Raw genomic sequence first — 25,040 nt, forward strand, 5'->3', positions numbered from 1 at the left:
AAAGATGGATTTATCTACCCAATTGCTTATACATCTTGGGTTTCCAATCCTATACCAGTCATGAAAAAACTAGGCACCTGTTGGCTTACTGGGCCCTGACCCAGTTTCAAAGTTAGCTGCGCCAAACAACAAAACTCTAAACTGTTGGCCCTTTCGGTAACAACTTTGGTAATGCATGCTGCAGTCTCACCAGAAGCAATATTGGGGGATGACAAAACTAGGTTTCTGCATCCAAAGGTTTGTGTGATGGGTTCCTGTAGATTCTAGGGCTTAGTCTATCTTCACGAACCTTAACACTTCTAATGCAGATAATTACAGTAATTATCTCAAACAACAATTATGTCTTTGCAAAGGCCTTTAAACATTCATAACATTAATAAATCTTACTAATCTAGCACTTTCACGCATAAGTTAAGCATTCATTCATATAAATTGCAATACAAAGCTAAAATACAGAAAACTGTAGAAGTAAATGCAGATACACAGATGCACAATTTATGGATCAAAACTGCCTTTATTAGATGTATTCTTTCAAGTACAGACTCTTCTTCCCTATGCACTCAACTGCAGGGGCCCATGCACTCAACCTATAGACTTACCAAGGTCTCCGTGCACTCAGTTGTAGGAGCCTTCCCCTTCGCCTAAGTACAGGAAACAAACTTTCTTGCCTTAGCTTACTTGCCCAAAACAATGATCTTCTAGTTATGACTTATCTTCTAGACTCGCTATGACCCTTCTATATATATTCTTTGCTTTTACAATACCATGGTCTGCGAACCATGGGCAGGTCTCAAAACTTCTTATCTCCTAAAAACCTAAGGGACTAAAGCCCCTTTGACTCTTATTATCTTCATGCTCTACTTCCTCAAATTGCAGAGACTTTACATTTATACAAAAAGTAAGTACCAAAACTTGACCCCAGGGGACCTTATCCCAACAGGCCCCCAACACAATTTCGTGACTCGTCCTTGAGTCACTTGGCTGGTGCTTCGGTATTCACTCAGAGTTCGTGGAACTCCAACTTTAAAACCTACAGATTGGATGTTCCCTGCGTGGCAGCCTTCTACACTTCCTTGACCAATTTTTCAGTAGTTGGGCCATCCACCATAGGGCCCATGGTCCTCTAGGTCTGATGCATGCTCTTAAGTTTACTTTGGACTAAGAGAGTCAGCTAGCTAGCCTCCTCTATTCAAGGCTTTGCTCAGGCAGCCAAAATTTCTTCCTTGTGGCACAACTCATCAATTTTAGTTTGTAGCAACTTTCCTTCTTGCAACCTCATGAACCGTTGTACTGGTGCTAGTGTATGCGCATTCGATCGGATCTCATCGAACTGCCTCTATTTTTCCCTGATATCCACGCCGATCTTCTGCAGAGTCGGGTCCTCCTACAGTGAATTCCATAATTCGATTTCCTACTTAAAAATCTTGGTACAGCCCTTGACTACGCTTTCTAAATTGGACATGCCTTCTTTGATTGCAGCTCCGCGCTGCTCCCAAACCTCTGTAGGAGTCGTAGGCTATAGCTTCAATTAGAGCTCTGATATCTAAAATGCAATTCAAATCGGACTCGACCGATTTCATCCTTTTACACTTTTACTGTTGCAGCCAACTTTTGGATCTTCTTTGTGGAAAATGATTCAGTCAAAATAATGAGTTTTGGTAGCTCATTGCAAGCCTGTGTAATGGCTGCTTCTAATTATTGACTTTGTGCGGTGATGTCTTCGTTCTCCTTGAGTGCCTACACCTTTTTTCCAAATATCTATTGGTTGTTTGTTTTTACTTAACTGATAACCAATAATGCGCACTGCTCCCTAATCTGCAACTCATCAGAGACCCCTTGGTGAAGCTCATGCAGGGTCTGGATAGGGAGTGCCGCGAGGTTTAGGCCCAGATTCTTAATCTACATTAGTTGGGTCATTTCTTCTTCTGTCTCAGCACACAAGGTTCCATCTGGTAGTTGGACGATACTGAGATCCAAAGTCTTGTCCGTATCCAGAACAAACATGCTCGCTTGACGCAGGCTCACTTGCACCTCGCTCGCCTATCCCACGCTCGCCTGTACTCAACCTGTTTGGACTTACAACTCGCGTAGCTCTTGCTGATCCTTTCCCAGTTCCTGCCCATACTGTTTCTAGAAGTGGCCCAAAATTTCTGAGGTCTCGCCGTGAACCACATCACTAATTTCATCTAAGTTCCCGTCAGTGAGGACTAAACGGGTCAGCTGAGCAATCAGACTTCTGTTTCTTCCATGGCCCCATGGATGTATTTTTCTGTCGCTCCTTTAACATGAAGGGGGTTCCCTGTTCTGTGTCCCCTCCTTCTTCCTCTTCTATGTCTTCTCGTTCTGGTGTTCGCTTTGTATAAGACTCTTCAACGTCAATGGTGGTCTACGACGTTGTCATTGTGCATGTTACTTGTGCTTTGTCTGCCGCTTCCTTTTCTCTAGCAGCAACCTCTTTTTGCTGGTAAGATTTCTCGCAGGCAACAACCTTCTAGGCTTCCTTCTATTTATCTATTGCTACCATCTGTACGATGGTATCCTTCATAGCCTTTCTTGTACCTGTGCCCACATCTGATGGGGTTATCCATTCAGGTGGCCATTTGGCCACGATCTCTACTACATCTTCCTCAACCACCAAGTAAGGAAACTTGTGCCATGTCTTCTTGGGATCCCTCCTTGCATGAACATGCAAGTTGTGGAAGTCCGCTTTGAAATCAACAAGGGGCTTGTATTGGGCATATAGTGTGGGTGACAACCTTGGCCTCTGGCTAATCACCATTCGCAGATCCATTTCAAACAGGACCCAAAATATCTTTTCCTCTGTGACTCGCGCAGGGTCCTTGGTAGCCCAGAGCGAAGCGAACTTCACTGCCTCTGGAAGGTCCATCTCTTGCTGAGGAAATTGATTGTCCTCAGGTGTCTGCCACGCCACCAAAGCAATCAACAAAAACAACTAGGCGTAATGAAATGACTTGCCCTCATCCTAGGCCACCCTACAGTTCTCCAATTTTTTTTTCATAAGTACTGAGCCCAGTTGTACTGGACTCCTTTGGTGCACTCTATAGCCAAAGAGATGACTGGTGTTAGAACTTCGTTTGCATGACACTTTTGCATGATCTTGCACGCCAATATCTATGCGGAAAACTGAACTACAGGAGTTGTGATAGAACAGATAAAATATCCACGCGACTTATTTATTAGCCCAAACTCACTCTTCATCTGGTTTGCGAGTTTCTTCTCCCGCGTCTTTCCTCCAAACGCTTCTACTAGATCCACACCTTGATATGGTAGCAAGGTGATCTGGTGGATCAGCATGTCCATGATTGGGATGGGTTCTCCCAGCCAAAGACACCCATCGTGCACTAATGTGAGAAATTTTCGTACACAAATGGTATTTATATTGGTGCGACTGAAATGTGGCCCAAAGCATATTCAGGAGCCCCGCGGCCCCAACACCAACGACCCACTTCATTGGCTCCAACCGTGTAACCTATGATGCCTCATAATATACCTTGGATAGGTATTTCGTTGGCACCAACTACGGGAACTTGTCGTGATCTCCTAAGTCCCAGTGCTCCATTTTTAGGTTTGGTATGCAGGCCAACAACATGCCCTAAAACACCACCTTCTCTGGCAAGAGAGGTGTAGTCACCATGAATTTTGCGTTATTGAGGTCTTTATGCACTTTAGTTGTGACCTTGCGTGGTTGGATATGCTTCGAGTCATCGGCTCACCCTCATCAGCATCAATCTCCTCGATGCCTTCACATAGTTCTTCTTCACTCAAATCCCTCGGCTCGGTCGGTTGTTGTGACCGATCCATCTTCCCTTCTGGCGAACTTCCGTGGGGTTTTTCCGCGGTGACTACCTCACCGGGACCTGCTGAGGTTTCTTCTACTTCTTATCGGTCACCTTGGATGCAGAAGGTTGTGATACAGAAGGATTAGGTTGGGGAGACCTAGGTGCCGTAGTCGGAAATCCTACAGGGATAGATGGTGCTGGTTCCATCTCAAGGGAAGTTGCAGTCATTCTAGACATAAAACGTTCTCAGAGAAAGTCATGTTCGTCACCAACCCTGGTCATGAAAAGAGCTCCTCCCAATCTGGCTCGAACATAGAGTTCAGCTCTTGACACAAAACAAGGTGAAAAAATAAATATCAAATCTCATGAAGCAAAGTGTTTGAATGTTGGGAAACAGGCCATATTTATAGATGATTTTGAATTTGAATCCAATCTTTCCCTCCAATTTCCAATCATTAATGCATCTTTGGTGGTAGATTTCCAAATATATGCACCATAAATGCATCTTGCCTACTCCTTTCAATGAAAATTTTTCCATCCAATAATCTCTAGTGCTACCAACGGTCATTTTTTGGCTAGGCCGCGTGACACCCATCCTCATGGCACAGCTCCTCTTTGTGCCTTACTTCCCTCCTTCACACAACCCTCTTGCTTCGTCTTTCCAACTTTTGGGTAGTGTAGTTTATAGTCTCGTACTTCCTTTCAGCTGCCCAGAGTACTAAGACTATCCCACCATCATATAGTCATTGTGCAGGGGCGGGATCACCACGGTACAACTTTAATCGACTGCTATTGACTTTACCATCTGAAGCTGAACTGCGCCACCATCTATAATGTCTTTTATGACATAAGGTCCTAGCCAATGTATTTGAAACTTCCCTGATAATTTTTTAAATTTCTGTCGTATAGCAATTCCAAATCGTTAACTTGGAAGGTGTGATGTTTTATATGGCGATCATGCCATGCCTTTTCAAACTCTTTTTGCACCTGTTGATGAAATCTTGCTAGGAGACGATCTTCTTCCAGTTCTACCAGCTGCGTGAGACGCTCCTCCATAGTATTGTGATCAACCATCTTTGTCAATGTTGCAACCCAGAGACCTTACACAATTTATTCCATGGGCATTACAACCTCCTGCCCATATACAAGTTGGAAACGGGTTTGGCCTATCAACATTTTACAAGTGGTCCTATACGCCCAAAGGACTTCTGGTATGCACACATCCCAATCGTTCTACTTCGCGTTGTAAATCTTGGTCAAGGCGCTCTCCAAGATTTTGTTGAAGGATTCTACTGTACCATTAGCTTGAGGGTGATATGGCGTACTATTCTAATGATATACTTGGAATTCCTCAAGCATCCCAGTGATTGTTTCGTTTAGGAATTTCGTGCACTTATCACTCATCAAGATCTTAGGGAAGCCAAACCTAGATAGAATAAACTCAAAGATGAACTTTGTAGCAGTAGTTGTGCTACATTTTTTGACTGTTTGTGCCTCCGCCCATCGTGTCAAGTATTCAGTTGTTGTAATAATGTATCATGCCCCGGTCGTTTTCCCTGGGGGATGAATTGGACCCACAAAGTCGATCGCTCGTTTATTGAACACCTGCAAGGTTATTTATAGATTTAATGGTAACTTATCCCTTTGCGATGGTCTCCTCGTCCTCTAATAAGCATTGCATTCCCACAATAGACCTTCAAGTCCTTATGTATTGTTGGCCACCAAAGTCCTACGCACAGGATCTTTTGCACAGTCGCTCTTCCTGCATAATTTCCTCTCGCTACTCCTGCATGTGCTTCTACAATAATTCTTGGTCGTTCATACTCTCGAAGATACTTGCATAGTATCTCACCAGAGCCCATTTTATATAAGTTTCCAATGATCACAGAGAATTTAGTTGCATGAAACACCAATTCCTTCTTATGTTGTGTCAAATATCCTTTTGGGGTTGTTCCTGTAGACAAATATTGAATTATATCAACAAAGTGATCATCTGCGACACAAACAACAAAGAGTTGTGTGTTAGGTGACCCTTCTTCCAAACTTGTAGGCTCATCACCAGTCTCAATCTTGGATAGGTGATCAGGACCAACATTTAGGTGTCCTGGCTTCACGATCACCTCAAAATCATACTCCTGAAATAGCAACAACCATCTGCAAACCTTCGCCCCAAGCACAGGATTATTGACCAAGTATTTTAGAGCAAAATGGTATGTATACATTTTGAAGTGTGTGCCTAACAGATAGTCCCTGAATTTCTATAGCGTGTACACCATTTCTAGTCCTTCGCACTTTATAGTCAAGTAGTTCTTCACCGCCTTCGACAATTTCCTAGTTGCAAATTCTATGTGATGATCAATGTCTCCTTCACCTAGTTGGGTTAGCACCACACCTAGCACAATACAAGACGTGTCCACATGAACAGGGAACTCCTTTTTCTAATCTGGGAACACTAGAATGGGTGCGGTGACAATTTTTTCCTTCCAAATGTCTAAACTACTTTGGCAGTCTTAATCCCAGTAGAATGTTGCATCCTTCTTCAAAAACCTCTCCATTGGCACAGTTAATTATGTGTATGCCTTGATAAACTTCCTATAATATCTAGTATGACCCAACATTGCACGCAGTTGTTTTACATTCTTCGAGACCTCCAAATTAACAATGACAACTATCTTGGTAGGGTCTACCATCAATCCCTACTTACAAACCACATGACCCAGAAATATTCCATACTATACACAGAAGATACACTTTTTTAGGTTAAGGGAAATCTGATGTCTTCGACAGGTATCCAGCATGAGGCACAAACTAGCAACATGGCGCTTGACCAACCCAAACACGGTCCAATCATCAAAGTAGACTTCTAAAAATTTGTGGATAAATTCCTTAAAATCCGCAATTACCACTCTGGAAAATATTGCAGGGGCATTCTTCAGCCCAAAAGGCATTACCATATATTGAAAACAACCCCATTCCGTCGCAAAGGTGGTCTTACTTCAATCCTCTGGTGTGATATTGATCTGATGGTACCCTGAGAACCCATCAGTGAACAAGTAGGCTTCTTGCCCTCCAAAATTCTCCAGTACCTCATCTGTAAATGGTGTAGGGAATGGGTCATGGACACATGCATCATTCAACTTCCTCAGATCTACACATATTTGAATTTCATCCTGCTGCTTCTTTTCTTGGACTACCATGGGACTTACCCAGTCTGATTCCTCCACAGGTTCAAAAATCCTAGCTTCCATCATCTTATCCAACTCCTTGCGCACCTTTTCCTTATATTTTGGATTTAATTGGTAGGGGTGCTGCTTTACAGGCTTCACGTCTGGATTCAAAGTAATTTTCATGACATCCAAATCCCAAGCTATCCCCTTTACAACAGAAAACATGGTGGGAAACAAGTCCTGATACTCGCACAATAGCTTTGCACCCTTATCAACATATCTTCATCCCAATAGTCACCTATCTTAGCAAATTTCGTTTGCACGTCAAATCCAATATTTACCTGGTTAGTCCTTAAATGCTCTTATATATCAGGGATTGTTGCCTTAGGTCCTTCAACCTTGCGCTATCCTTCAGACTCGAGAATGCTAATGTTTATGGGGTCATCTTTGCTTTCTTCTTTAGTTACATTATAACTTTCTAGTGCATTACACAGCTGCGTATTCCAATCTGGCTGAACCCATGCTACTAGTTCCTCAGGTATTTTGAAGATCACTGCCTTGATTTCTTGAAGCACTTCATCAATACATTCAAAGCCATCTTCAAAGCTTAAAGTTAATAGGAATCTTTCCTTCAAGGTATCCCATTTAGCCATCCCATGTCGCAGCTCAGTTTCAAAGCACTAGTTCATTGGGATGGTATCCAAGGTGTGACAAAAGATGTGAACCCATTCTTATTGTGGTTCTTCTCCTCATGCTTGAGTCCATCATGCCAAATGTTCACGCAGATCATCCTTCCCTGTGTATTTCTCTATCATACGGGTATTGGTGTACCCAAACCTCAGCTTCATCATCCTCCAGTATTCTTTCCAATTGGCAAAGATTTCCTTATGTGTACCCCACCAACGGGTAGGCATAGCTCGCAGTGCCAAATATAGCACTTGGAAATGATGCGCTTCCAGCACATCCCTTTCAAACTTATCCAAAAACAAGTTAACATCTTCTAAACCATCATAATAAGGTAAATTCCTTACCTCAGTGGATATGCATCGGATCGATTTCGTCAACATGTTACAGCGCAACGAGGAGACTTCGTGTAATCGGTTCTACCAATGCTCAAGCTCTTCATTAGAATCTGAAGTGCAAGAACTATCCCTATCCCAGGCGATCTGTCCATCTACTGTAGGGTTGATCCAGTCCTCATCGTGCGCAGTGATCTTATAAATTTGATCAATATCGTCCTCCTCCTCATAATCACGGACCGGTTCGGTATATCGTGCACCTTTAGTTGGATCCAATGGAACAATGACCCAGAGCTCCTTTCTTTCAAACATCATTCTGTGATTTTTGAGATTAATAATTACGTCCATATCAAAGGCCCAATCAATGCCTAGTAGTGCAGGGTAAGGGTTACTATCATCAACTATCTCGATCACTTCAAAGTTGGCTAGGGCACTTTCTCCTTCAATATCTACCGTGACCCCATACAGGCGCCCCATAGGAATGATCTTTTGTTGGTTCACCATGCGTAGCTGGATAGGAGACCATTGCAGTGCAGGCCTCCCCATTCTTTCCCATGTTTTCTTTGGCAGAACATTCGCATCAGATCCTAGATCGAGAATTACCTGGTCCATCTCATATTCCCTAATTTGTGCAATGAGACGCATCTCACGACTTGTTCGCTTCTTTCTTTTGCCCATCTTGTAGACTGCGTGCTATTTTGGAGGAGCTTTAACCTTACCTATACAATTGTTAATCAACTCCTGTCACCCTTCTACCACCCTTCTATCCCATAGAAGCTTCATACAAGTCTTCAAATTGTGGTTAACAACGAAGGTTCTACGTCTTGTGCTCTATTGTTTCCTCGACGCTTCTCCTGACTTCCTGAGGTAGAAGCTTTTGCGAAGCTATTTTTAGCTTCTATAAAAGTTTACTTTGCACAGATCAAGTCGAATCCAACTTCCTTCTTAGCAGCCTTGCATACCCATCCTTCAACCTTTGGATGCTTTCCCTGATATTCTCTTATGGATATACCTCTTCGTGTCATGATATTGATGCTAGGATCCTCTTTGCGAGGCTCCGTTCTCATCATTTGGATATTCTTCATAGGTGTTTGAGAATATTTTCTTGCATCTTTACTAACAGTATGCGGAAATATTCTATAACATGGTCAAACTATCGGCAATACTGACAGGGGGGGTGCGTCGGATTTTGACAATCATGTGCAAAATGACCTACCTCTCCACAATTGTAACAAATAACTTGTCCGCGACCCCTTCCAACTCCTACTCCTCATCCTCTTCCTTGGCCTTGGAATCCTCCATGCGCTGCACCTGTGTCATGATCTCGAGGCTAATTTTCCGCCTACATCCTATACGTAGGGGTGTGCTCCATCATCAGTTCATAGCTTCGGTAGTTATGCTCATCATGCCCAACCGATTTGCAAAAAGTGTAGAGAAACTTTTGCGAAGTTTGCACAAACTTTTACAGGAGATGACAGTTATCCATCACGTGTTTCCCATAGATTTGACAAATAGCACACCATACGGCTACTCCGGTGCTTGGGCCAATGGTGTTTTCTGGCTTAAGGGGGATAGGACCTCCCCCAATAAGGTAATTCTAATAGACTAGATAGTGGTCCTTATCATGACCATGGCCTTTACACTTCAGGCACCAAACTTCGACGCGCACCTCGGGCTTAGCTTCCTTTCCCATCTTAAGACTCTGTAACTCCATGTGCAGGCTGGCTAGTTGTGACTAAATCTGTTGCATCCGCAGATTCGTATCCTGCACAGGTGAAGCCTCCAATATCATGGCAATCTTCATGGCTTAAGCTTTCGTTCCTATTTTCTGTTGTGACAGTGGTAATCTAAGGTGAGGGAAGAGCGAAGCAATGTACCAGCCTCTATGTTGATCATCTGTAATTATCATATTAACCTATTGAATCAGACACTTCAATCTTTGATCAAAGTCCCATGCAGACTCGTTCACGCTCTGCTGAATCTCTTTAAATTTTCTTACCGACTAGGGTTTTGATTTGGGTTTCTTAAACTCATTGTTCAATGCTTGTTGGGTTTCTAGCATAATCTTGGGTTTTCTTGAGAAAAAATTGATATACAAACTCAACAATTTATCTTGTAGTGCTCTGACTAGTTGTGCTTTCTTCATGTCATCATCAGTAATCTGTTGTGCCTTCCATGCAACATCTACAACGAACCATAATTGCTCAAGGTCTTCAGTCTCCAGACCCTCAAATACAAGCATATTCATCGTTTTGTTTGTGTTAAATGATGGAGGTGGAGACGGAGGCGAAGGTGTAGGTGTGTGGGGTGGAGGTAGAGGTGGAGACGAAGGTGTAGGTGTGTGGGGTGGAGGTGGAGGCAGAGGTGGAGTGGATGGATGAGGTATCCCTATGAAACCTTGGCTTACGATCTGCAATGCACTTCACGGTGTCCTCAGAATACTACCTTCGTCGTCACTATCAAACGATCCCAACAATAGACTATATTCAGAGCCTGAATCTTGGTTCCTTCTGAATGCTCTCCCACTTCACGTAGTCCCAAACATCAATTTAAAGGCATAACCCACTTTTCACACAATAACATCTTAATCCAGGTCTTCAAGGATTTCAGGTACTTACCTCTTGGTCCCTTGAAAAACATGTGCTCTGCTTCACTATAACTGGTGGATGTATCGATCACGAACTCAGTAATGAATCCTCCCAAAATACTATTGATCTAGTGGTCGAAAACCCATGCGATTTTGTTTTTTGAAGCCTCTAAGCACTTCACTAGTTCTGGAGTCCACACAATAGGGTCGTCAAGCTTCCACGTACCCTGACTATCTGCCAATTTGGACAACCACTCATGCAATTCACACGGGAAAGAGTAGAAGAATATCTTGTGTTCATCTATGAATAGGTGTCTATTTAGCAACTCTTCCTTCGACAAACGCATATTTATGTTCTCTTGAGCTACAAACACGTGCAGTTTCCAACCTATCCACTTTTCGATTTCTTTCTTAGTGGGGAACTACTTATCACACATTCCTCAGATAGATCTCGGTCTCGATAACGAAACCATTTTTTGGGTTGACGGGCCCTAACCCAGGTTCAAAGTTAGCAGCGCCAACCAATAAAACTCTAAACTGCTGGCCCTTTCGGCAATAACCTGCGTAGCGCAGGCCGGAGTCTCACCCGAAGCAGTATTGGGGGATGACATAACAAAGTTTCTACATCTAGAGGTTTGTGTGATGGGTTCCTATGGCTTCTAGGGCTTAGTCTATCTTTGTGAACCCTAACCCTTCTAACACATATAATTACAGTAATTTACTCAAACAACAATTATATCTTCGCGAAGGTCTTTAAAAATTCATAACATTAATAAATCTTATTGATCTACCACTTTCACGCATAAGTTAAGCCTTCATTCATATAAATTGCAATACAAAGCGAAAATACATAAAACTGCAGAAGTAAGTACAAATACACAGATGCACAATTTATGGATCAAAACTGTCTTTATTAGATGTATTCTTTCAAGTACAGACTCTTCTTCCCTGCACACTCAGCTGCAGGGGTCCGTGCACTCAGCCAGTGGACTTACCAAGATCTCTGCCCACTCAGCTGTAGGAGCCTTCCCCTTCACCTAAGCACATGAAACAAACTTTCATGTGTTAGCTTACTTTCACAAAACAATGATATTCTAGTTGTTATCCTCCACAATATCCCAAGGATGAGAAAGGAGATCGAAGGAGGTAACCTCAAACCACTTAGGGTTTAGCAACTAGCCATGCTAAACCAGTGAGGTAGCTCTCTATGAGCTCATAGCCAATATGACTAGACTAGGAAAAATATATTAGGCTAGGTATGTTCAGATCTAGAGTTTTGGAGATTTTAGGGTTTTGTTGGATCAGGAGTGAAAATCAGGGAACTAGGTCAAAAGATCAAAGGTTTCAGCTACAAGAGATATAAAGGAGCAGGGTAGGTATGCCTTTGTGATACTTTGGGGTTTTGTCGATGTAGTGTAGGGTGGAAAAGCAGAGGTCAAAATGAGCATGGAAAGCATGAATTCATTTATCAGAAGACAAGTGACATAAACATGAAGTTCCTAACAAAACAAAGCTTAAAAATAAGAATTTTGTTTTAAACCTCTTAGGAAAATCACTGATAGCAATAGACATGGAAAGAAGACAGATTTATCATTCATATAAAACTATAATAGAGAGAAAACATGATCACAAACTCATAACACAAAAATTCCTAAAGAATAGTTGCAAATGTCCTTTGATTTTATGCAAAAGTGATAAAGTGCAAGCTCCAAGAGTTCTGCCCACTAATGTCCAACCTGTACTATGACTGAAAACTAGATACATATAGACCAAAACCATTTTAACCTCTCTCAGGGGTGAATCCTTCAATTTAGGAACTGATTACATGAGGTGTTCAACAAAAACCATAATCTCTAGGGACGTTAAAACAAATCCTCCATTTAAACTTTAACTGAACTACCCTCATAAATGAGGCCTAAATTTACATGAAAATAACCTAACAAGATTATTTACCTTTCATTACATCATTATTACACCAAAGAAAAGTAATTACATCATGATAACTTGATTCTAGCTGAAAATAGCTAAGAAACAGTGGTTTCAAGAAAAAGCACAGTGAATTCAGTCAAAAGCATAGTGAATTCAGTCAAAAGGGCAACATGCCAAGAGAAAGTGCAACAGAATTGGTAGAATAGATTTTTGGAGGCCTTCCTGACGTCAAAATTCTGATCTGAAAAGTGTTGGAGATAAGTCTAGATGTCTGCTACATAATAGAATATTCAAGAACTGAAAAGGGTTGCACCTTGCCCTCCAAAAATTCATTCTCCCAGAGGTACTCCAAAAGCGCAGCGAGCTCTTCAAAAAGAGGGAAGAGAGGTGATTTTTGAGTATTTTTTGGCCTTTTCCACCTACCAGAACCTACTGAAAATTTTCTCCCAAGGGCTAGAAGTGATGTACAAGTGATAAGGAATCCAGATATTCAAACCAAATGTCATTTAGATCTCCCCATCAAAGGCGCAGTGTGGGGCACACTGCGTTTTTGGCCCTGTGACTGTCTCAAAATTTTCCAAAAATTCATAAAAACCAAAATTTCTCCAAATTTCTTCAAAATTGGTCCAGAGTTGCTCCATGAAGATCTGAGAAGGTATGATATGCTATGAGGGAAGCATCAGCAATAAAATCCAAATTAACCTTCTCTTTTCGCCTGATTAGGGTTTCCTTGAGTTTTTCCTTCAACTGTTTGATCTTGACTTTGGAGATGTGATTCCTTGTGTAATAATGAGAAGCCACGTGTCTTTGAAATTTGTTGTCTATTTTGGTCCTCTTAAGAAGATTTTCCAAATGGAAATTTACTTTGTCAAGCCAAAATTCCCTATTTTCATTGATTTCTGCTACAATTGGGTCAACTCAAGACATTTTCTCTCTTTGTTGCTAAAGTGCCTTTTTGAGGCCTCTAGTCCTTGGACTCTTCCTTGTCACCTGCTCTTGATGCTCATCTCAACCATATGTGTCAACTACTACTTTTCTCTTTACATCTTCTTTTCCAACATCAACCTTATGCTTATCCAAGAGTAGTTGATTACCTCTAATTGCTTATTCTCCTATTGTAGGAATGAAATCATGAAATTAGCCTTAGACAAGTTGTCCTTAAGCTCTTTGATCTCAGAATCTTTCTCCATGATGACCTGCTCTATTGTCTTATACTCTTCATTAACCTTCAAAACTACTATATCAGTGTCAATATGGAATGGCTCCTCATATTGCAAAGGTGCCTCATGTTGTGATGGTGATCCCCGTTTTGTTGATGTAGGATTGGCCCCTTCCACAATGTTTGGAGTAAACAAAAGCCTACTTCCTCTCTAATATGTTTGAGTCACCTCAGCCCTAGGTGTCCTCTTGACTGCAGTTATGTTGGATGAGCCAATCTCCATATGCTCGGATGGTGATGATGGTGTACTTTGGCTAGTTAACTAACTAGCAGAAGACAAAAAGACATTTGACTGAATGAAAGTCTCCCAAGTGATGTTCATTTGTGCCAGCTGATGCAATACAATGATTTTGATGAGGGCATGGTGAAAAAGGCTGGTTTGATGATCACTTTGTTTATGCTGCATCTTCTATGCCATTTTAGCCAAGCTCTTGTAGAGATAGTAGGGTAGGTATAATAGTTTTACCCCTGTGAAATGCATGAGCAATCTAACATGATACTTGTACAATCTCGAAAATCTTCCCTCACATGTAAAATAATTCATAATGATCCTCATCAATGGAGAAAACTTCTCAAGGAGTTGTCCAAAAGGAAAAACCTTCTTAATGTTGTGCTTGTAGTGACCCTTGATGAAGGGTTTGTAGTTTTTCACATCCAAGTCCAGGGTCTTAAACCATTTTTCTCCATCATTGGGTATCCGTGTGGCTACTTCTATGTCTTCAGTTGAAATTGTGAAGCTGACCCCTGCAACAATGGCCTTATCTCTCCTAAGGTTAGTGGAAAACAAGCTAGTCAACTTGGCATGATACTTGACTTTTTGAACTTGCTCATAGAACCTTAAACAACCAACATTCTGGAAACATTGCTTATACAGTGAGGAGGACATCAGCTCATGGGTGTTGAGTGGTTCATACCTTGATATTTGAAACTTCAATTTCCCTTTGAAAATCATTGAAAACAAGTTTTTGGCCTTTGGAGAGAAAACACATTGTGGTTGTTGTAAATCGGTTTTTGGAGTATCCTTTGCCTCTAAAAATGTTTTGGAAGTGGCGTGCTAGTGAGTGAGAGATATTTTCTAATGAAATTAGTAAGAGAAATGAATTGGTGTGGTCTTTTATAGCTTGTGGAAGTCAATTTCTTCATAGTGGTAGGGTGGCCCAACATGTGTTTTTCACTTTGCCTTGGAAACTATGTAGCTTTAGAACATTCAATGAAAATTTAGAGAATTAGAACTTATTACATCATTTTGAAATAAATTACATTTTGAAACAAAGACTTTTAGAGCAAATTCCCTATTACTACTCCTTCATTTGCCAGATTTATGAATGAAATGACAGATTTTGATGACTTTGACCCTAATGACCTAATGGTGACACTGAGCTAAATGAGGACCATGATGGTATGACTGAGATGATGATGATGATGATTACCTTTCATTGATGGCACGTCCAACTGAGGGATGGCAGTGGCCGGAAATTGAAAATTTGAAAGGAGCAGTAATAGACCTAGAAACACTAGTGAGTGACCAAATTTTTATTTTGAAAACCTAGTGAAATGATAAAAATTTGATTTGAGACCCTAACACAAACCTTGTAAGAGAATATTTGATCATCGGTGACTGGTAGGACTGACAGGCACTAACATTGGCTCCAACTGGGGATGAAAGCTCCTTTAGGAGGTGTCAAGAACACTGTAGACCAGGTAGCCATATCCATTGGGCATGGAGTCAAAACACAAAGACCAAACTCAAAACTAAAAACTAACTGACTAATCGTCTTCGAAAAATAAATAAAAAACAAACTGAACCTTTCAAACCAAAATCTGGTCAAATAAGCCTTATGGCCTTCTTCTCAGGCTTCAATCTCCCATGATAGCCACTTCACACTCTGGCAGGAAAGTAAACTAGTATGTACAATGATAATGAAAATTTCCAGAAATTCCTCAAGTAAGGTAGTGCTTGAGAAGCCTACCGTTCATTGCTCCCCCTGAATAACCTTGTCCATTCATTTCTTCTAGTGGATAAGAATTCTTGCCTCTCAAAGTTGAGATTATGAACATTCCTTTCCATAGATTTTCAAACTTACCGTGCTTTCCCTTCTCTTCATTCTATGCATCCCAACGAAGAACTCATCCCCCGTGTTGAAATCATCTGCTTTAGTCTAGCGATCATAAATCTTCTTTATTATTTCCTGAAGTTTAGAAGTATTCTGAAATACTTCCTCCCTGGTTTGCTGTAAATGAATCATCTGATTTATTCTTCGTTGCACATCATTCGATTCGCTGCCCACTTCCTGCAAAATCTTCATGATCGGGACAACAAGAGAAGAAGTAAAGATAATATCAACCAACTGAAAAGGCGACATGCGTATAAATTTCTTGTTACTTATTTTGTCCACCCATAAAGAATTGATGATATTTTTATGCCAGTTCTTCTTGTTTACCTCCAACACCTTCTTGATTATGTTGATCAATGATTTATTGGAAGATTTAGCCAGCCCATTCCCTTACAGGTAATAAGCTGCTCAATTCCATAATGTGATATGATACTTTTCACAGAATTCCACCATCTTTTTTTACTTAAAAGCAGCAACATTATTGGTGATTATCTTATGCAGGCAGCCAAATCTTGACAAGAGATTAGATTCAATAAACTGAATGACTACAGAATCAGTAACTTTCTTGGATGGGATCGCCTCAATCTATTTCGTGAAGTAATATGTGGCTGTTAGGATCCATCTGTGCTATGCTGATGATGAAGGATGGATCTCCCCAACAAAATCAATACCCCACTGTTGGAATGGTGCCGAGACTAAAATGGGTTGCAATGGTAATGGTAACAACTTCCTTTCCCCTGAAAAGCCTGACATTCATGACAACTCATCACAGTTTTATACACATTAGAAAAAAGAGTCGGCCAATAAAAACTATCCCTCAAAATTTTGTTGGCTGTATTTTTCCAGAAGAGGTGGCCACCACAATCTCCCTTGTGGAAGTCACTCATCACATATTTTTCTTCAATTTCGACAAAACAATTCAACAACACACCACACATATCTTTCCAAAATAAGACACCATCAAGAATACAGTATTTTGAAGCTTTCAATTTTAATGATCTACTCTTACTTCTTGGCACTTTTGGTGGAGGATTCAAATGTTGCAATACATAGACAATGTCAGAGTACCAAGGAGATGAAGTAAACATTTATGAGACATGTACCTTTGAACCTGTTACACAATATTTTGTCACACCTCCTGCACTTCCCTGTGACATACCCCGAAGTGCCTGAAACATGACCATTATATATCATATTCATTTATATATGAAGCCCAGATCCTTCATAAGATATTGCTTGGAAAACTTCTTGAGCTTTCCCTAGAAGAAATAGCTCTAAAACCCTAATTTGAGCATCACCGCACGTATAAGACTCAAAACAATGATTATTACTTGTTTCAATGTACTTGACCAGCGATGGCATCACTCCGTTCACTTGTATACTTGTGATGATCCCAAAAAGGAATTTTTCCAAAAGAGGATGAGAAGCTTCGTGATCTAAAAGCTTCCAAAGAGGCGAGCTGGAGGTTGTTCGGGATAGATGTGGTCGAATTCTCCCAATTTGGCCTCTTAGTCTTATCCCTATGATCAACCTCCTTAAGATGAGCATCTAATCCTATCTTTGGATAGGTCCTGACTCCCTTTCCGAGTCGATATATTCATCCTCTCCCATTCCAAAATGGTTAGTGGCTAGGTTGGTCTATGTCTATTTTCACCCTTATGCTAAGATTGTGCCTATATGCTACTCATTTGACTTGGAGAAGGAGTGCTTGGAGAGCTTATCTTCGACTTGGATATTCATTTCAAGGAGAGCCTATTGACATCAAGGCTTGGTTGTATGCTTCCCTTTATTTCTATTAATATACAATTGCTGGTTCATTTTCCCTAAATGTCTATGCTCATGTATCATTCAACTTAACATTCCTTGATCAACTAAGTAGGTTTCTTTTGAATATGCTGTTTGTATTTGCATGAATTTTTGTGTCTTGATCCCTTGTGCAGGTGCATAAATGCTGAGAGCAGTAAGAACGAGCCCGTGACGCAAGTGATTCAAGGTCTTCAGCAAAGGAGATCGAGATAGCATTAGAATGAGGTAAGCCATCTTCTTCATCTCTCTTTTAGATTGCAACATAGGAAAGTGTCTAGTAGATTGTCACTTCGATTGCTACATCCACTCATCGGGCTAGAGGGATCATCTCTGTCCACAAAGAGGATTTACCTAGACAACAAAATGGCGACTCCGTTGGGGACGCTATAACCCTTTCCATTCAATCCTTCATCTTGAATTCGTGAGGAGTTTGACCAACCGTAAGTTTTCTAGCTTGTTTTCTTTTCTATAACTATTTTCACTTGACGGTGATTGCTTGAGGACATTGATTTTTGTCTGGTCTTGAATATTTCTTATTTTTTCTTCATTTTTCTCGCCCATCATGGTTTTCTTCCTGACAATCGCGATGACATCACAAATGTTTTAATTATAGTCGTGATTATCGTTGTTTTTCCTTTAACAGGCCCGATGATCCCAAAGTATAAGAGAAAATAGGGTTTTTATTCTTATTTTCAGTCTCTGTGTCCTTTATAAGTGATTTTGTAGAGTGTCTATGGTGTTTTTGATTGATTGTCTTGATTAATTTTCAAAATTGTTCATATTGGCTTTGAAGTGAAATCTGATTGAGTTCTAGTGTTTCTAGTCAATTGGTCATGAGTTGCTGCTTGTTGGTGTCATTGAGATGCTTGTTTTTCTGATTGATTGAGTGTTGTTTTCTGTGGAAATCATTGAGAACATCATTTTGCATTTGTTTTAGCTTGAATTTGAAATTTACTTTTCGTAAAAATGCATTAGATTAGTTTCATTGAAAAGTTATTTTTTGAGATTCGTCATTGAAAATAGATCACATTTTTTCAATGATTGAAAGCTAAATACTGTATTAGGTGCATTAAATCATTCAAAATGGAAAGAAAAGCATAATTCATATAAGTGCATATTTTTAAAGTAAATTCATTTTGCTTTCGAAAAATTTGCATTTAAGATAGTTAGAAATCAAAATCATTTTTACTTTTGGCATTGCATTTGGAAGACGAAAGTGAAAGAAATTTTCATTTTCATTGAGTTGATTGCATTTTCCTTTGCTCATTGCATTAGATTGCATTGATTGAATCAAAGTGAAAAGAAAAATCATTATTGCATCTTAGTGAAAGGAAAGTGATTTTCATTTCTTATAGGATCGCATCTTCACATTGCATTTAGTGAAATGAAAGATTATATTTCATTTTCACATTTTGCAAAGTGAAAGTTAGTGGAAGGAATTTTGCATGATGCATTTTGTTTGATGCATTATTGACTGAAATTTCTTCCCTTGATTAGTCTATCTTTCATTGAAACAAAAGTTTTAGTTTTCGCATATAGTTGCATCATATGGATTCAGGTGACATCGTTTTGAGCCTTGAAACTGAAACATAATTTCAAGATCAACTTTAAAAACTATCAATTAATTTAAGGAGCATTTGAAACATTAACATTCATACTTAGTGATCTAGGTTAGAGACGTGTTCTGGTGTCTATAAAACTTAGTAGCTGTTGTTGGCAATACTCTTGCATTAGATAGTGCTAGCACGGACTTGTGCTCCACATACTGTCGAGTATATAAAGGGAGACTCTCATAGGTTTCAAAGCTCTATCCATAGGAAGCTGAGTCTGTCGCCCTATAAACATGATACACCGAAAAAATCGTTCGGGGAGATTTCCTGCACGTACGTCAAGTCCTTAGTAGATTTATTTGATAAGGTGTATATTGTTGTTCATGGTTACTTAGTAATCCATTTTTCCTAGAGTATCCTGAGTAGTCATTTTGATCTTTTCTGACTCCTTAAACTTGAAAATATCATCAAGCATTTGTCCTTTCAAGCTCGCTAAACCAACAAAAGCGACTAGAGTCACCTTTTTGTCCTTTTCTCGACTCTTAAAACATGAAAAGGCAAAGTTTTTGTTTCAAATTCTAAAATTAACTGGCCGTGGAAATACTCCTTAGTAGATCTTAGGTTGATACCAATGGAAACATTTCCTGAGTTTACTAGTCAAGGAAACCCATTTGATAGGAATCCTAATCCTTTTCCTTCTTTCGGAGATACTGGTGCTCCTTATATGGCAACGTTTTTCCTTCCTAGATTAACCATTGGTCTACCAGTTTGGTTGTTTTCAACCTCGGTGGTTTCGAGTGTCCAAACTGCGTTTCAACCAATTTCTCCTCCATGTGAACAATGTCAACTTCATGTTGATCCTAAAGTTGACCCCTCACCTTCTTCGCCTATTTCTTCACCTCGTTCTTCATCTTCGCTTGGTGAAAGTTTGGATTTTAGTAACCAGGAAGCTAAGAAGAAGAAGAAGAAGAGGACGAAGAAGAAGAAGAAAAATAAGCAAGGGGGAAACCAAGCAGTTATTGCTATGGATGAAACTTATTTAGAAAAATATTCCAACCTGCCCCAGAAAGTAAAATTCCCTTACATGTTATGTAAGGGTCACCACCTTCTTTGGAATTTCCCTGGTATTCCTAAGGTCTTAGAAGTGTGGTCTACAGGTTCACATCGACCTCTGTCGTCAGCCTCTGGCAATCATGCTGGTGATAAATATACAATTAGTAAAGACGATGGGAAAAAGGGAAAAGTGAAATTTCCCTGTAAGTTGTGTGAAGGTAATCATCCCATTCACCTTTATCCTCTTATGGACAAAGCTTCTAAAGAGTTGGAAAACCTTACAGCTTCTCAACCTCGACTTCCGATCAGGTATCAAAAGCTTTCCCATGATCCTTCACTAGTTGATCCAGTGATTGATCAAAAATCATCTTTGGTCAACCCCACTCTCTCTTAAATTGAGTCTCGTGAGTCCATTCTCGACCAACCATTGGTTGAGAAAATGGTAGAGTTGACTCCACCTTCAGTTAACTGTACCTTTCCGGTAGAAAGTGAACCTCATACTGCTCAGGTTCTTGTGGTTTCTTCCGTTTCGAATGAATTAGACGTAAATCCTCCTGTTCCCGAGGCGCATGAGAGAATTTCTCTTGTTCTCATATAGCAAGAGGGAAACTCTCACATTTCTATGACACCCCCTCCAAGTAGTCTAGTCACTTCTTTTGATTGGAGTCGACTAGCAGGATATCATCTTCTATCTTATGTGCCTTTCCATATTACAGTACAGGGTTACCATATGGTTTTACCTAGCATAGTCATAGACAAGGTTTCATCTGTTAGCATCCTATCCTTGACTGCTTGGCAAGATTTAGGTTCTCCTCAACATGTCCCCGTCACCCAGAATCTGTTATCTTTTAACAGAGGAACTAGTCAACCATTAGGGATCCTTCCTAAGTTACCTATTACTTTGGGAGGAAAAATTTTCTATATAGACGTGATGGTTTTCCAAGGCCCTTTAGATTTTAATCTACTCCTTAGCTGTGTCTATGTTTACGTCAAGGGAGATCTTGTTTCCTCCCTCTTTCGAGTGATGTGTTTCTCGCATGAAGGAATCATTTTGATCATCAATCATCTTACATTCATTGGTCCTGAGTCAACTCCCCATCAACCATCATCCCTAAATTGTTCTTATGTGCAAGCGGTATCACCCCCGCCACAGGTTAATTATGTGGCCACCTGTTCCATGCCCACATATACTAATGATCTAGTAGGTGATGTAGTACACCATGTACTGGGGTCATTGGAGCCTGATTTTTCATTTGGATCCCTGGACATGTATCCTTCCATAGTGATATTCTCCCATCTAATGAGAACCTCTTGGAAGCCATGACCTCTTTTGGTCTATGATCAAGGGATATGGAGCAAAGTTCCTTGTCTTGTGTCAAGGTCCTTAAAAAATGAGACAAGGGATATGGAGCAAAGTTCCCTGTCCTGTGTCAAGCTCCTTAAAAAATGAAACAAAGGATATGGAGCAAAGTTCCTTATCTTGTGTCAATCTTGTTAAAAAATGAAACAAGGGCTATGAGGATAGTTCTTTTACTATGTCAACCTCGTTAAAAAATGAAACAAGGGCATGGAGCATAGATCCTTGTCTTGTGTCAAGCTCCTTAAAAAATGAAACAAGGGATATGGACTAGAGTTCCCTATCCTGTGTCAAGCTCCTTAAAAAATGAAACAAGGTATATGGAGCAGAGTTCCTTTTCTTGTGTCAAGCTTGTTAAAAAATGAAACAAGGGCTATGAGGATAGTTCTTTTACTATGTCAACCTCGTTAAAAAATGAAACAAGGGATAGGATAATTCTTTTACTATGTCGATCTCGTTAAAAAATGAAATAGGTCTTCATGATCATGTTTCTTTTACTTGTGTCAACCTCATTAAAAAATGAAATGAATCCCCTTACAATTCGAGTCTTTGATTAGATCTCGTAAAATCCCAGTCGAGTCTTTCACTTGATCTAGTAAGTAAACCTTCATTCCATCTACCTGTTAGTAACCAGTAGTCTACTTAGGGGAATGAGATGAAGCTTGGGGGGAATGTACCTTGAATTGATTCATTATGTTGGGGGCATGCAAACTCATCTCAAGCATAGTTTATCTTCATTTCAAGCTTGTGTAAAAATGAAACCAAATCCAAGCATAGATTTTTCTCATGTTTCAAGCTTGTGAAAAATGAAACCATCTTCAAGTATACTCAAGCATAGTTTCTCATGTTTCAAGCTTGTGTAAAAATGAAACCATTCCCACTTTACATCTCGTGATTGCCATTTTTATCAGCCAATTTTTTCCAGATGAGCCTTGGTTTGTTCATTCCATCGTCACCATCTCTTTGGCCGATCATACGCTTTCACTTGGTTGTTTTACCCTTGCCTGAGGAACATCTGCGATGAGTGGTATTATTAGCTAACCTCTTGACCTTTACATGTTTTGAGAAGTTCCATCATTATCAGAACCAGTTGTTATCCTTTTATACCACTCGTTCCTCTAGGAGGAGTCATCTTTTAGCTCTTTTCTGACTTGTGAAATATGAAAATATTTCCGAGCACTTCTCATTTTGAACTCGTAAATGAAATGACATTGTTTCAGTATACGTTTATCCCTTTTTTTGGCTGAGATTGACTATTTACGAAAAAGGTACACCTTGGTCGAAATATTCAAGAGGTTCTCTCGAATATTGTTTTCTAAATTTTCAGGTTCAAGGGACAAATTACGAAAAGGGACATGACGGAGTTTTCTATTTTGTCTCTTTTTTAAACTCTCTAAATATGAAAAAGACACTGAGTTACTCTTCCGTCGGACTCGTAAAAAATTAAGCGATGAAAGACTTGTCACCATGACGAGCTTGAGTTTCTCCTTCCTAGGACTTGTAAAAATTACTAGGATGGATTCATCCAAAGGGTGAACTTATACGACAAGCATATGGTATCTAGCTTGTGTAAAAATAAAGAGGTACTCACTAGAAATAGTGGGGGAAAAAGTGAAAGTGAAAAATCTCTTGTATAGGCAGCATGTCACTTTTGAACATGAAACTCTTTTTTTTCTCGTGTCGTGTTTGGGATATCCTCACTCAGTCACTGCTCCTTCCGAGTTTAGGTGATCCATTTTTCCTCTCATCTGACTATTCCACTTTTTCATCACGACCCATAGTCTTATGTTGAGTCAAATGTTTCCACACTCTGGAGTCGTGTCGCCAATATGTTCAAGAGAAGTCCTATATGTAGTTTATTACCTATAAATTTTCTGACTCTTTGCTATAGTCTTGGATCCTACTCATTTCATTCCACTTTATTCCTTGTTTCGTGTCAATGATGGGAGACTCATTATGACTCTCCTTCGATGGGTCACTTCCTGTCGACTTCAGCTCATTATCCAGGAATTTGACTTAGAAACTTCCTTTCAGTACCTTCGAGCTTGCATGGCTTAATGTAAGTTCTCCGCATTCGATGATAGGTTGTCACTATGGACCTTAGATTGAGTGATTCCATGAGTGTTCAACATCAGCTTCGTTTTCACATTCACAGATTGTACTTTTGTACCTTGAGAGCCATTGTCATTATGGGTGGTTCCTCTCATGTTTGTTAACGGTCCACATCAATGGCAAGTAATCAGGTGGTTTTCTAGCTTTTTCGACTACGACACGTTGATTTGCATGTTAGCATTCGTACTTTGATCAGGTTGAGATGGAGCGCAAAACCCTGAGTCTTGTTTGATTTGACTCAGACTGCGTGGAGTTATGTATTATTCATGATTGTACACATGTTTCTGCTATACAGATGGCTGTGACCATACTGTGTGACTTTATATTTATGATGATGATCCTTATATATCGGATGGCTGTGTCCATGCCTTGGATATTAGATTACAGATGATCCTTCTATCTTGGATGGCTACGTCTATGCCATGGATCCTTTCATATAGTCCTTACCTATATGGATGGCTACATCCATACCGTGGATTCATGTTTTGACATCCTTGATTTGCAGGTCTCCTGACAGTGTTTGTCCTCGTCCTTGCAAAATCTCGTAAAGCATCTCAGCCATCACTCCTCATTCTACCTTCATGCTTTAGGGGGCATCTGTTACACAGTATTTTGTCACACCCCCTGCACTTGCCTGTGACATACCCTGAAGTGCTCAAAACATGACTGTTATACAATGTATTCATTTATATATGCAGCTTAGATCCTTCCTAAGATATTGCTTGGAAAAGGCCTTGAGCTTTCCCTAGAAGAAATAGCTCTAAAACCCTCATTTGAGCATCATTGCACTTATAAGACTCAAAACAATGATGATCACATATTGCACTGTACTTGACCAATGATGGCATCCCTCTGTTCACTTGTATACTCACGATGATCCCAAAGAGGAATTTTTCCCAAAGAGGATAAGAAGATCCGTGATCTAGAAGCTTCCAGAGCGGTGAGATGGAGGTTTTCTGGCATAGATGAGGTCGAATTCTCCCAAGTTGGCCTCTTGGTCTTGTCCCTATGAGCTACCTCCTTGAGATGAGGGATTAATCCTATATTTGGAGAGGTCCTAACTCCCTTTCCCAACCTATATATTCATCCTCTCCCATTCCCAAATGGTTAGAGGCTGGGTTGGTCTATGTCTATTTGCACCCTTATGCTAAGATTGTGCTTATTTTCTACTCATTTGGCTTGAAGAAGGAGTGCTTGGAGAGCTTAGCTTGGACTTGGATATTCATTTCAAGGAGAGCCTATCGACATCAAGGCTTGGTTGTATGGTTCCCTTTATTTTCTATTAATATACAATTGCTTGTTCATTTGCCCTAAATGTGTATGCTCA

The sequence above is a fragment of the Pinus tabuliformis genome, chromosome 7, assembly GCF_031772625.1.
Source record: "Pinus tabuliformis cultivar Carrire ecotype Pingquan chromosome 7, CPIR1, whole genome shotgun sequence".
Classification (NCBI taxonomy): domain Eukaryota; kingdom Viridiplantae; phylum Streptophyta; class Pinopsida; order Pinales; family Pinaceae; genus Pinus; species Pinus tabuliformis.